The 12,419-nt window shown below is 42.1% G+C and overlaps 2 long non-coding RNA genes across 2 annotated transcripts in view; both read right to left on the reverse strand.

Moving 5' to 3' along the window:
• The window catches only part of LOC134987382 (uncharacterized), a 59,706-nt gene extending 56,526 nt beyond the window's left edge, over positions 1 to 3,180 (reverse strand). Inside the window, exon 1 of the long non-coding RNA XR_010193048.1 lies at positions 3,052 to 3,180. This is a non-coding gene — a long non-coding RNA (uncharacterized LOC134987382). The remainder of the gene's footprint in view (positions 1 to 3,051) is intronic.
• A 1,309-nt stretch (positions 3,181 to 4,489) lies between these two features.
• Positions 4,490 to 12,419, reverse strand: part of LOC134987393 (uncharacterized) — a 152,920-nt gene continuing 144,990 nt past the window's right edge. Inside the window, exon 3 of the long non-coding RNA XR_010193058.1 lies at positions 4,490 to 4,566. This is a non-coding gene — a long non-coding RNA (uncharacterized LOC134987393). The remainder of the gene's footprint in view (positions 4,567 to 12,419) is intronic.

The raw sequence follows: 12,419 nt of genomic DNA on the forward strand, positions 1-12,419 counted from the left end.
TGATATAGCAGCAAATTTGTTAGCAGTTGGGCAAAACCATGTGCACTGCAGGTGGGGCAGATATACCATGTGTAGAGAGAGTTAGATTTGGGTGGGGTGTGTTCAAACTGAAATCTAAATTGCAGTGTAAAAATAAAGCAGCCAGTACTATTTACCCTGCACAGAAACAATATAACCCACCCAAATCTAACTCTCTCTGCAAATTTTATATCTCCCCCCCCCCCCCCCTGCAGTGCACATGGCTTTGCCCAACTGCTAACAAATTTGCTGCTGCGATCAACAAAATAACCCAACCAAATCTAACTCTCTGCAAATGTTATATCTGCCACACCTGTAATGCACATGAGGGGTAATTCAGACCTGATCGCAGCAGGAACTTTGTTAGCAGTTGGGCAAAACCGTGTGCACTGCAGGGGAGGCAGATATAACATGTGCAGAGAGAGTTAGGTTTGGGTGTGGTGTGTTCAATCTGCAATCTAAATTGCAGTGTAAAAATAAAGCAGCCAGTATTTACCCTGCACAGAAACAAAATAACCCACCCAAATCTAACTCTCTCTGCACATATTATATCTGCCCCCCCTGCAGTGCACATGGTTTTGCCCAACTGCTAACAAAGGCCCTCATTCCGAGTCGTTCGCTCGGTATTTTTCATCGCATCGCAGTGAAATTCCGCATAGTGCGCATGCGCAATATTCGCACTGCGACTGCGCCAAGTATCTTTGCTATGAAGATAGTATTTTTACTCACGGCTTTTTCCTCGCTCCGGCGATCGTAATGTGATTGACAGGAAATGGGTGTTACTGGGCGGAAACACTGCGTTTTATGGGCGTGTGGCTGAAAACGCTACCGTTTCCGGAAAAAACGCAGGAGTGGCCGGAGAAACGGGGGAGTGGTTGGGCGAACGCTGGGTGTGTTTGTGACGTCAAACCAGGAACGACAAGCACTGAACTGATCGCAGATGCCGAGTAAGTCTGAAGCTACTCTAAAACTGCTAAGTAGTTTGTGATCGCAATATTGCGAATACATCGGTCGCAATTTTAAGAAGCTAAGATACACTCCCAGTAGGCGGCGGCTTAGCGTGTGTAACTCTGCTAAATTCGCCTTGCGACCGATCAACTCGGAATGAGGGCCAAAATTCCTGCTGCAATCAACTCAGAATTACCCCCATGGTTTTGACCATTAGCTAACAAATGTGCTGCTACGATCAGGTCTGAATTACCCCCATGGTTTTGCCCAACTGCTAACAAATTTGCTGCTGCGATCAACTCTGAATTAGGCCCCTTATCGCTTAAAAAAACATTGTATATACTATATCTCTCAACTGACTAATACAGTATATAAACAATATCTATTCAGTAATGTATAAGTTTACAGTCTGGTTTGCTGATCCAATTGACTGGTACGTATAGTATATTGAATTTGGCAGGCAGTACAGAGATTGTTAGTTGTTATCGCTTGTTGAAACTAGTGACACTAATTAATAATCTCAGTTTTTCAGGCAGTTGTTACGGTAATAGCGCTTTTTTCGAATATCCGCCGCCAGGTCAAAGCAAAGATGGCCCAGGAAAGGCATTCTGCAACCACAACTGGAGGCCGGTAACCTGTAGAGGTCAACTACAATGAATACGATGAGCATTTGAAGGTGATTAATTTATGCCATAGAAGCTGGTGTCAGGGGTGAATGAGCACAAAACTGAGCCTAGTAAGTAATCGGTAAACACCCTGCATACACCAATACAAACATATGTTTCACCTACATTCAATTATTGACTCAATTTTGGGAGGGGCTGAAAAAATGTATAAAAGTATGGTTAAGTGAAAATACACACTGCAAGTAGACACATGGGGCTGGATATAATACATTTTCTTTAAAGGGCGTTCACTTACAAGGCATGGTTTTGCCTTGTAAGTGATTGCTCCCTTAAAAAAAAACGGTTGAGTTCAGCCGGCATATTGCACGGCTGCCAAACTCGCACATTATTACACTATGTTTGTCTTGTGCGTACCTATAACTTCTGTAATAAAATGTTATTGATTGTTTGCAGTACCACTAAGAAGAACACCTCCACCAACACAAACCAACGCACTTGACAATGAAATGCCAGGTAATTTAATTAAACCATATTTTTCTAAGGAAGCCCTTTCAAAATCTGACTAGCATTTCCAACAGCTATATTAAATAGTCCATTCATTTAATGTCAAAATAATGTATAGCCAACCACGGTTAGCAAATATAAGTATTTTAAAATATATATGGGGTTTGTTGTTACTGTCCATTGATGACAATGATTCACTCAATCATTTGAAGCGATTATAAACGGTGCTAATTATATGTATTTACTAGACACAAGCTGTGCATTTCTTTAGCTGTTTAATTTTACAAAGATATGCAGTATCTGCAAGTAAATTATCATTATTAAAGTCCATGGCCCTCATTCCGAGTTGATCGGTCGCAAGGCGAATTTAGCAGAGTTACACACGCTAAGCCGCCGCCTACTGGGAGTGAATCTTAGCTTCTTAAAATTGCGACCGATGTATTCGCAATATTGCGATTACTAACTACTTAGCAGTTTCAGAGTAGCTCCAGACTTACTCTGCCTGTGCGATCAGTTCAGTGCTTGTCGTTCCTGGTTGACGTCACAAACACACCCAGCGTTCGCCCAGGCACTCCCACCGTTTCCCCGGCCACTCCTGCGTTTTTTCCGGAAACGGTAGCGTTTTCAGCCACACGCCCCTGAAACGCCGTGTTTCCGCCCAGTAACACCCATTTCCTGTCAATCACATTACGATCGCCGGAGCGAAGAAAAAGCCGTGAGTAAAAATACTTTCTTCATAGTAAAGTTACTTGGCGCAGTCGCAGTGCGAACATTGCGCATGCGTACTAAGCGGATTTTCACTGCGATGCGATGAAAAAGAACGAGCGAACAACTCGGAATGAGGGCCCATATTTTGAACCTCCACAAAAAAATAGGTCCATCTGGTGTAGTGACGCAACAGTGCGATAGTGATGGGGAAACTGCACATATTCAAAGTGACAATATGGTGACTCACCTGCACTGCACCTTGGTATCCAGACCCGAACACCGCACAGCAGGTACCAAGCGGCCCTCACACCCCACAAGATGAGGCCAGCGCAGGGCACATGAATCCTGGCCAGTGGAGTTGCTGCCATGTCCCCTAACTGCCTGCAACAGACCCGGAAGAGCAGGTGCACACTCACGTCGCACAGTCACTGTGTGTGAAAGGCTCCTGTCACTCTGAGCCTGCGCCACCACCTACAGCTCACTGCCCTATTTGGACAAGACGGCTGACATCCCTTGGGGCCCCTCTAATCCTTGGGGACCTTTGACCCCCCCTATCGCAGGCCCTTCTCACACCTCCCCTGTTTCAACTTTCCCTGCTCCTGTAGTGGATTCCAGTAAGGGACTAAAACCTAGATTTTATTTTATTTTTTTAAATAGTTGACTTTAGAGTATTGTTTAAAAAAAAATAATTAAGATTTAGTTAATCTTTCAAATTTTAAATAGTCGTGTATATTATATAGATTTTTTTAAACTATTTTTGTAAAGTAACATTGCTTCCAGAAGTATGTTTTTTGTAGAACACACACATTAATACAGTACCTAGATTTCCTGTATGCAGATTGTGATCTAACACTCTTGGATGAGGGTACCATGTCAGAGCCTAAGCCTGGTGATCTTTCACTCTGGAGATAAGGCTGATATCTCCAGCCAAACAAGATGTCCCAGAACCACAAGTAGATGACCAACTATCACGCCCACCTGGAAGAGATAGTGGTGTGGACATTCTTGAAGCCATTTATGCATTTGAAAGCACACAGGTGGAATTTTTGCACACACACATATGCAACAAAATTCCCAACAAAATACTGTATGCATCTAATACCTCTTTTAAACCCAAAATCGCGGGTCGCAGCCGGGAGCCTGACACGGGTGCTACCCGGCTGCAACCCGCGTCTGCCCCCTTTTCCACCGGAGTCACCAGCCGGGCATATTGCCGGGTTGGTGACGTTGCCAGTGACGCGACGGGGGCAGCACTAGGAGATCACATGATCTCCAAGCGCCACCCACACATAAAGTGTAAACGGGAAACCGGATCGCATCGACCCGGCTACCGTTTACACTGCACAGTTTGCCAGGTTGAACAAGTGTTCAACCCCGCATACTTCCCAAATTGGAATACCGGGTCACTCTACCCGGACTATTCCAACTCAACCCTACTAGCTGGCGGTGTAAAAGGGGTATAAGACTCCTTACAACAACACTGAGCCAAATAAATGCAGATATTTAGTAAATGGCTACAGCCAGAGGCACAAAGTGCTGCTGACACACGGAACCTAGAGGCATTAGTAGTTGCCTTTCTAATAACCCAATAAGCAATCATAAATAAACACAGCTCAAGAGTCACATCCAAATGTTATATAATATTTCAACAATTGGTGCACAACTGTTATTTCACCTACCAGAATAGACAGGATCAAGGTCAGTAAGCAGCACACCAGCACCAAGTTTACCTCCAACAATCAGCCTCCACTTATACCATATCCTAAAAGGAAATGCTAACATGTTATTTTTGGTTATTGATTTAACAGATACTTTACCTTAGCAAAAAAAAGCAATTATAACCAGCGCTTCAAACAATGGTGCGGCGTACAGCCGCTAGGGAGGTCACAACACCCCAGATAAAGTCTTAAAATAAAATGTTTTGCAGTTGTGCGCACCCCTGGGATATTGGGTTCTTAAACAAGGCACACTTCTCAAAGTCTATATACGTCTCCACAAGATACTTCACACAAAGACATTGCGGGTAATTCCAAGTTGATCGCAGCAGGATTTTTGTTAGCAATTGGGCAAAACCATGTGCACTGCAGGGGAGGCAGATATAACATGTGCAGAGAGAGTTAGATTTGGGTGGGGTGTGTTCAATCTGCAATCTAATTTGCAGTGTAAAAATAAAGCAGCCAGTATTTACCCTGCACAGAAATAAAATAACCCACCCAAATGTAACTCTTTCTGCACATGTTATATCTGCCTCCCCTGCAGTGCACATGGTTTTGCCCAATTGCTATCAAAAATCCTGCTGCGATCAACTTGGAATTACCCCCTTTGTGTGAAGTATCTTGTGGAGACGTAAATAGACTTTGAGAAGAGTGCCCTGTTTAAGAACCCAATATCCCAGCGTTGCGCACAACTGCAAAACATTTTATTTTAAGATATTTTACCTTAGATTGAAAGTTTAAAAAGATATGTTTGATGAATAGTAATTAAAAAAAAACATTATTAAAAGAATGCCAAATTAGTATCTGAAGTAATTTGGGTAAAAAAAAAATATTGTTTAAAATAAACAAGGTTCACCTTATAACTACAGATGTGTTCTTTGATTTTGTTGCCAGCGATGCAGCACTCCACGCAGGGCTGTTTCTAGCCAATTTGGCTCCCAGTGCGAGATTTAATAATGCACCCCCCCATGACATAAATAAATGTGCGCCCCCCCCCCCCCACACACACACACCTAGATAAAAATAAAAAACACGGGCGTGCACCCGGCAAGGGGGCGTGGTCTCATCTAAATGGGTGTGGCCTCATTTAAATGGGCATGGCCTCGTCTGAAAAGACTACCTCACAATCCAGTTTTTGACCCTGCTCCAACAGATCACGACCACCACAGGGAAAAAAAATTCTACCATATTAAGCCTCACACAGTAATGTCCCCTGCACCATATTATGCCACACACTGCAATGCCCTTAATACATTAAATCCCCACACTACGGCAGGCAAGAGTCCCCATTTTACACATTGAGAGAGAGAGAATACTTACAGAGGCGATTTCCGCTCTTCGGCCCGCCTCACCAGTCGCTCCTCGCGCCGGCCTTTCCCTCTTCCTAACTTGGATCCCCCTCTGTACTCCACTCGGGGGGGGGGGGGAGTTTCGCGGAGTGACGGGGTTGCGTCGTGACGTAACGACGCAACCGCGACATTCCGTGAAACTCCGCCCCCCGAGCGGGTTACTCGGGGAGAAATAGGAGGGGGAAGCAGGGAGCCACAGTTAGTGCCGCGGCGGGCGCCCAGTGCGGTTGCACTGCTCGCCTGCCCCAAGAAACGGCCCTGACTCCACTGCATGTATGCCGTGAAAAAGTGGCCACTGGTGGGCACGTGCGATGTGTTCACATCTGAGATCCATAGGATTACATGGTGCAAACGGTGCTGGAACAAGAGGTACTGTGTCAGGCGCGTACGCTGCAATTTGCATGCCGTGCTGCCAGCAGCAATGTAATAGGACATACTGTATCTTCGCTGTTACATTGTTTAAGTTAAAAACAAGTAAGGTGTTGATGTATTAAGTACTGACAAGAATCAAATATTGGAGATTTGAGGAAGTTGCCCATAGCATCCATTTACCTTTGAACTAAAATCTTTAAATATTTACAACACAATTGCTACCTAAATGTTTGTGTTTTTATTACTCTGGACAACTTCTCCAATTGGAAAATTGATCACTCTTTACACTGTTTCATACAGTACATCTACCCCTAAGTACAAATATACTCGCGACTGAAATAGTTGGTAATAAGTGAAACCCTAATCAGCCTTCCATTTTCACATTGGTAAAAGAAAATAAATAAATAAATAAAAAACCCTGCCTGCTCACTGTCTATTGCATAATCTGGCAGAAGAGGTTGAGTTAATGCGAGATTATACACAGGGCCGGCAACAGAAATCTTGGGGCCCTGTACACTGATATCACTGCCCCCCCAAATGCATTCAACCACCAACCTCCTCCAAACATCCCTGTATACGTGCAAACACACACATACACACACACACACACACACACACACACACACACACACACATATATATTTATATATATATATGTAATAAAGAACATATATATTTATACATTGTGTGTATATATATATGTATAAAATATACAGTATATACATACACACGTGTGTGTGTGTGTGTGTGTGTGTGTGTGTGTGTGTGTGTGTGTATACATATATATATATATATATATACAGATATATACTGTATACATGCACTTTTGTGTGTATGCATAAATGTGTATGTATACAGTATATGTGTATATGTACATACACATATATACTTATAGTTGAAGTGATTTACATTTTGACAAAAAATCATTATAGGACCCACGAGGGACTTATCAAAGCCAAAGTGTGAGTCTCTCATGTCTGCTGATGTCTGTAAATGTATCGATGACCATTGGAGTCTATTACACTGTGACCGGAGGTTGCGTGCACCCATGCTGGGGCCAGTCTCAATACTGTTCCTCAGCGGCAAGAGAGAAGGAAGAGCTAATGCAGCAATGACATCGCACCAGGACTGGACCAAGTGACAGGTAATCGGGGGGAGAGGTTTGGTGCGGCCGGACGATTAACCAGTTATTTAATCGGTGCAGGTGGAGCGGGCACTATAAAAAACACTAATTGGTTCTGCTGACAGCCTGCTGCCCATATTTTGTCTCCATGACCCTCGGGCCCCTCTCACCCTCGGGGCCCGATACTGGTGTCCCCTTTTGATCACCCCTGTAACCGGGCCTGATTATGCAATAGACAGCAGCAGAGCACAAAATCGTATACTTTGACTGGGTTATATAATAATATGCCACCCAATGTATCAATATACCAGAACCCAGTTTTTAATAGCCCAAAGGTGTGATCTATCATGGATTTACTGGCTATATGTGCCTCATTATACTTATACTGAATTTCTGATGATGTTGGCATCATGACATGAACCAGGACTACCAGTTACAACACTCATACATTTTTGTTTTCTATCGCACACCACATGTTCATTTTTGGAATATGGATTATTTCAGCTAATATATGTGTGCAGTATTCCTGGGTGGTCTCAGCCCATTGTTTGTGCAATCTATAGTTCCCAGCACTTTAGGCATGGCTGAAATTCTACAGAAAGCTACCCTTACTTCATGCCACTGTGAGTCCTGGCTGGGAAAGGAGATATAGGTGTTCCAGAGGGGAATCAGTGCAGCCATAACTTGAAGTGCCTGCTAAAGGTAGGCTGTGAAATACGTAGTACTCTCCCAGACTATGAATGAAAGAAGTCAGTGGCAAAAATAATCAGAGCACAAAGCACCTAGTGCAGGCCTGATAAGGCATGTGATTATGCTGTGTCTGGCTCAAGCTAACTCTTTAGGAGGTCATGCAGGACATTATGTTGGAACATGTGAGGCGAAACATCTGTATGACCTTGCCAGCAGATGCTGCATTGATGTTTAAATGGCCAATGAGGAACCTAGGCTTGAGTAGGCTCTGCAGTACCTCAATAAGCCACTGTTGTTCCTTCTGTTTCGGGCTCCAGGGTCCTCTCAGTCAATTGGTGATTTGCATACCACAGGAAAGATGTCAGCATTGCATATCCTGTAAAACCTATAATTTCTACAGCAACAGTGCACCACATGCTTGTGTCCACTTTTATAGGCATCATAATTAAGTTACAAATAATATAATGTGATTAAGATTCTGATATAGTTTGTCAGTTATTAGTCTATTGTTTTGGTGATTTCTGTGCCGGTTTTGTGTTAGTAAATCTGGGGATCCTGTAGTCTTCTACGCTAAAGTACAGATGTTTGCTTGATATAAAAAAAAATTCTGAAGATTTGGTTTTATAGTTGATTTTACAGTTGGTTTTGCCTTTAGTAAATCTCTGATTTGCAAAATCAAATTAAAATCGACTACAAATGCACCAAAAATCCCAAACCAGCCAATAGTAAATATACCCCTAAATCTGTTTATAATCAAAGTGATTAAAGAACTTGAAATCATGGCATAGGTGTATAAGGGTCTGCAGGGACAGAACTTCCGACAGGCATAGGAGCCTTTTTTGTGGCTGTTGCTGGACACAGCCGCATAGCAGCAAAGGTTAGCAGCATACTGTAGCTGCTCCAGGGAGGCGGTGGGATGAACGATGAAAAGGAGGAATGAGGAGGATAAATGATGAGAAGAAGGAATGAGGTGGAGGGGCTCTACCGTGGCATAATGTGTTTAAGGGGCTCTATCATGGCATAATGTGTAAACGGGGCTCTACCATGGCATAATGTGTATATGTGTTGCTATCATGGCATAATGTGTAAAAGGAGTTATACTGTGGCACAACATGTTTAACCAGCTCTACTGTGTAAGAGGCTCTACTGTGGTGTAATGTGTGTAAGGGACTCTACTGTGTGGCATAAATGTATAAGGAGTACTATTGTACTGTATGGTGTAACATGTATAAGGGGTACTACTGTAATGTGCAATGTGAATAATGGACACTACTGTGTGGCATAACATGTACTGTATAAGGAATACTACTGTACTATGTGGCATAACATGTATAAGGGGTACTACTGTGAGGTGTAATGGAAATTATGGACACTACTGTGTGGTGTAATATGTGAATAATGGACACTACTGTGTGGTGTAATATGTGAACAATGGACACTACTGTGTTGTGTAATGTGAATTGGTACTATGTGGCCACAACCCTTCCCCATGATCCACACCCTTTGCCTTCAGTGCGCACTGTCTCTGTTTTGAATAGGAGGGGGGTGAGCACAGATTCCCTTCAGAGCACAGGGCATCAAAATATCTACTTATGGCTCTGCCACAGCAGCATATACAGTGCATCCGGAAAGAATTTTAAGCACTTCACTTTTTCCACATTTTGTTATGTTACAGCCTTATTCCAAAATGGAATAAATTCATTTTCCCCTCCAAATTCTACACACAATACCCCATAATGACACTGTGAAAAATTTATTTTTTAGATTTTTTAAAGATTATTAAAAAACTAAGAAATCACATGTACATAAGTATTCACAGCCTTTGCCATGAAGCTCACAATTGAGCTTAGGTGCATCCTGTTTCCACTGATCATCTTTGAGATGTTCCAACAGCTTAATTGGAGTCCACCTGTTGTAAATTTAGTTGAGTGGACATGATTTGGAAAGGCACACACCTGTCTATATAAGGTCCCACACTTGACAGTGCATACCTGAGCACCAACCAAGCATGAAGTCAAAGGAATTCTCTGTAGACCTCTGAGACAGGATTGTCTGGAGGCACAAATCTGGGGAAGGGTACAGAAAAATATCTGCTACTTTGAAGGTCCCAATGCGCACAGTGGCCTCCATCATCCGTAAATGGAAAAAGTTCGGAAACCACCAGAATTTTTTCTTGAGCTGGCCCTCCGTCTAAATTAAAAAATCGGGGGGAGAAGGGCTCTAGTCAAGGAGGTGACCAAGAACCCGATGGTCACTCTATCAGAGCTACAGCATTCCTCTGTGAAGAGAGGAGAACTTCCAGAAGGACAACCATCTCTGCAGTAATCCACCAATCAGCCCTATATGGTAGAGTGGCCAGACGAAAGCCACTCCTTAGTAAAAAGCACATGGCAGCCCGCCTGGAGTTTGCCAAAATGTACCTGAAGGACTCTCAGACCATGAGAAACAAAATTCCCTGGTCCGATGAGACAAAGATTGAACTGTTTGGCGTGAATGCCAGGCATCATGTTTGGAGGAAACCAGGCACCGCTCATCACTAGGCCAATACCATCCCTACAGCGCAGCATGGTGGTGGCATCATCATGCTGCGAGGATGTTTTTCAGTGGCAGGAAAAGGGAGACTAGTCAGGATAGAGGGAAAGATGAATGCAGCAATGTACAGAGACATCCTGGATAAAACCCTGCTCTTGACCTCACACTGGCGCGACGGTTCATCTTTCAGCAGGACAACGACCCTAAGCATACAGCCAGGATATCAAAGAGTGGCTTCAGGACGACTCTGTGAATGTCCTTGAGTGGCCCAGACAGAGCCCAGACTTGAATCCGATTGAACATTTCTGGAGAGATCTGAAAATGGCTGTGCACTGACGCTTCCCATCCAACCTGATGGAGCTAGAGAGGTGCTGCAAAGAGGAATGGGCGAAACTGGCCAAAGATAGGTGTGCCAAGCTTGTGGCATCATATTAAAAAAGTCTTGAGGCTGTAATTGCTGCCAAAGGTGCATCAACAAATTATTGAGCAAAGGCTATGAATACTTATGTACATGTGATTTCTTATTTTTTTTATTTTTAAAAAATTAGCAAAAATCTCAAAAACACTTTTTTCACATTGTCATTATGGGGTATTATGTGTAGAATTTTGAGGGGGAAAATGAATTTATTCCATATTGGAATAAGGCTGTAATATAACAAAATGTGGAAAAAGTGAAGCGCTGTGAATACTTTACAGATGCACTGTAGCTTCCTGCTGGGAATGATGGAATAGTTGTGGGTAGTAACAAACTGATATTGGGGATTATATTTATATAGAAAAGGGGACGGTATAGTGATATATGATGAGGGATAACAGAGCTCCCAGCAGACACTGATATACAGTATTATTATTATTATTATTATTATTATTATTATCATCATTATTATTGTATAGAGTAGAGGGGGACTGTAAAGTGAAGAGGAATAAGCCAATTCTGTATAGGAATTATAGATCACTATTAGAAGAGTCCAGGCTGTGTTTCCATACAGCAATAGACAGTCCAGCAGACTTTAAAAACAATTAGCTGTATTAGATGAAGACTAAAAAGGGTTTATGATTAGTAAGTTAAAGATTTGGGCAAATCTGTGTTCCAAAATAAGAAAAGGTTAAGAGTACAAAATAATTGTAAAAAATTATAATGATAGCAGTTATCCTACTACAATCACTTCTATTTATACTGTACAGTATGTTGCTATTTTAATTTAAAAGTACCAGTGCCTGCGGCATCTTCTCTTCCAGCATCAATAGCCGACTACGCAACTATTGCAGACAATTCCGACTGGGAAAGTCAACTCTTTATTTGCCGTACCTCAATATAATGTCCCCATACTTCACTATATCTATTGTTTCCTTAATGTAGTACATAATCTAAGATTTAAAACTACTGAGATGGTTTCCAAACACAATATTATAATATTATTATTATTATTATTATTATTATTATTATTATATTTAATTTTGTCATTTAGATGGGTTTTTTACATGGGTGGGGGTGGAGGGGGGGGGGATTATGAAAAACTCATCAGTATGAAAAATGTTTTTGATCTTGCAGTTTACATCTTGAAAGAACACACAATACAGGATATACAGTATATAACAGTTTTATGTCAAGTATCTCTAAACTACTGACTTTTTGGCGACATTTTACAAAGTAAATTCCATAATAATATTATTAACTTCATCTCCGCATTACATAAATGTCGCCGAAAATGTTAAATGATAATCATATCGTTCTGTTTTGCCACTTCAATCTTTGGTTCCAATTTACTGCGTTTATAAAAATGCACATATGATCCAATGAATATTTTTTTCCCATTAAAATGAAATGCAAATC

The sequence above is a fragment of the Pseudophryne corroboree genome, chromosome 2 (genome assembly GCF_028390025.1).
Source record: "Pseudophryne corroboree isolate aPseCor3 chromosome 2, aPseCor3.hap2, whole genome shotgun sequence".
Lineage (NCBI taxonomy): Eukaryota > Metazoa > Chordata > Amphibia > Anura > Myobatrachidae > Pseudophryne > Pseudophryne corroboree.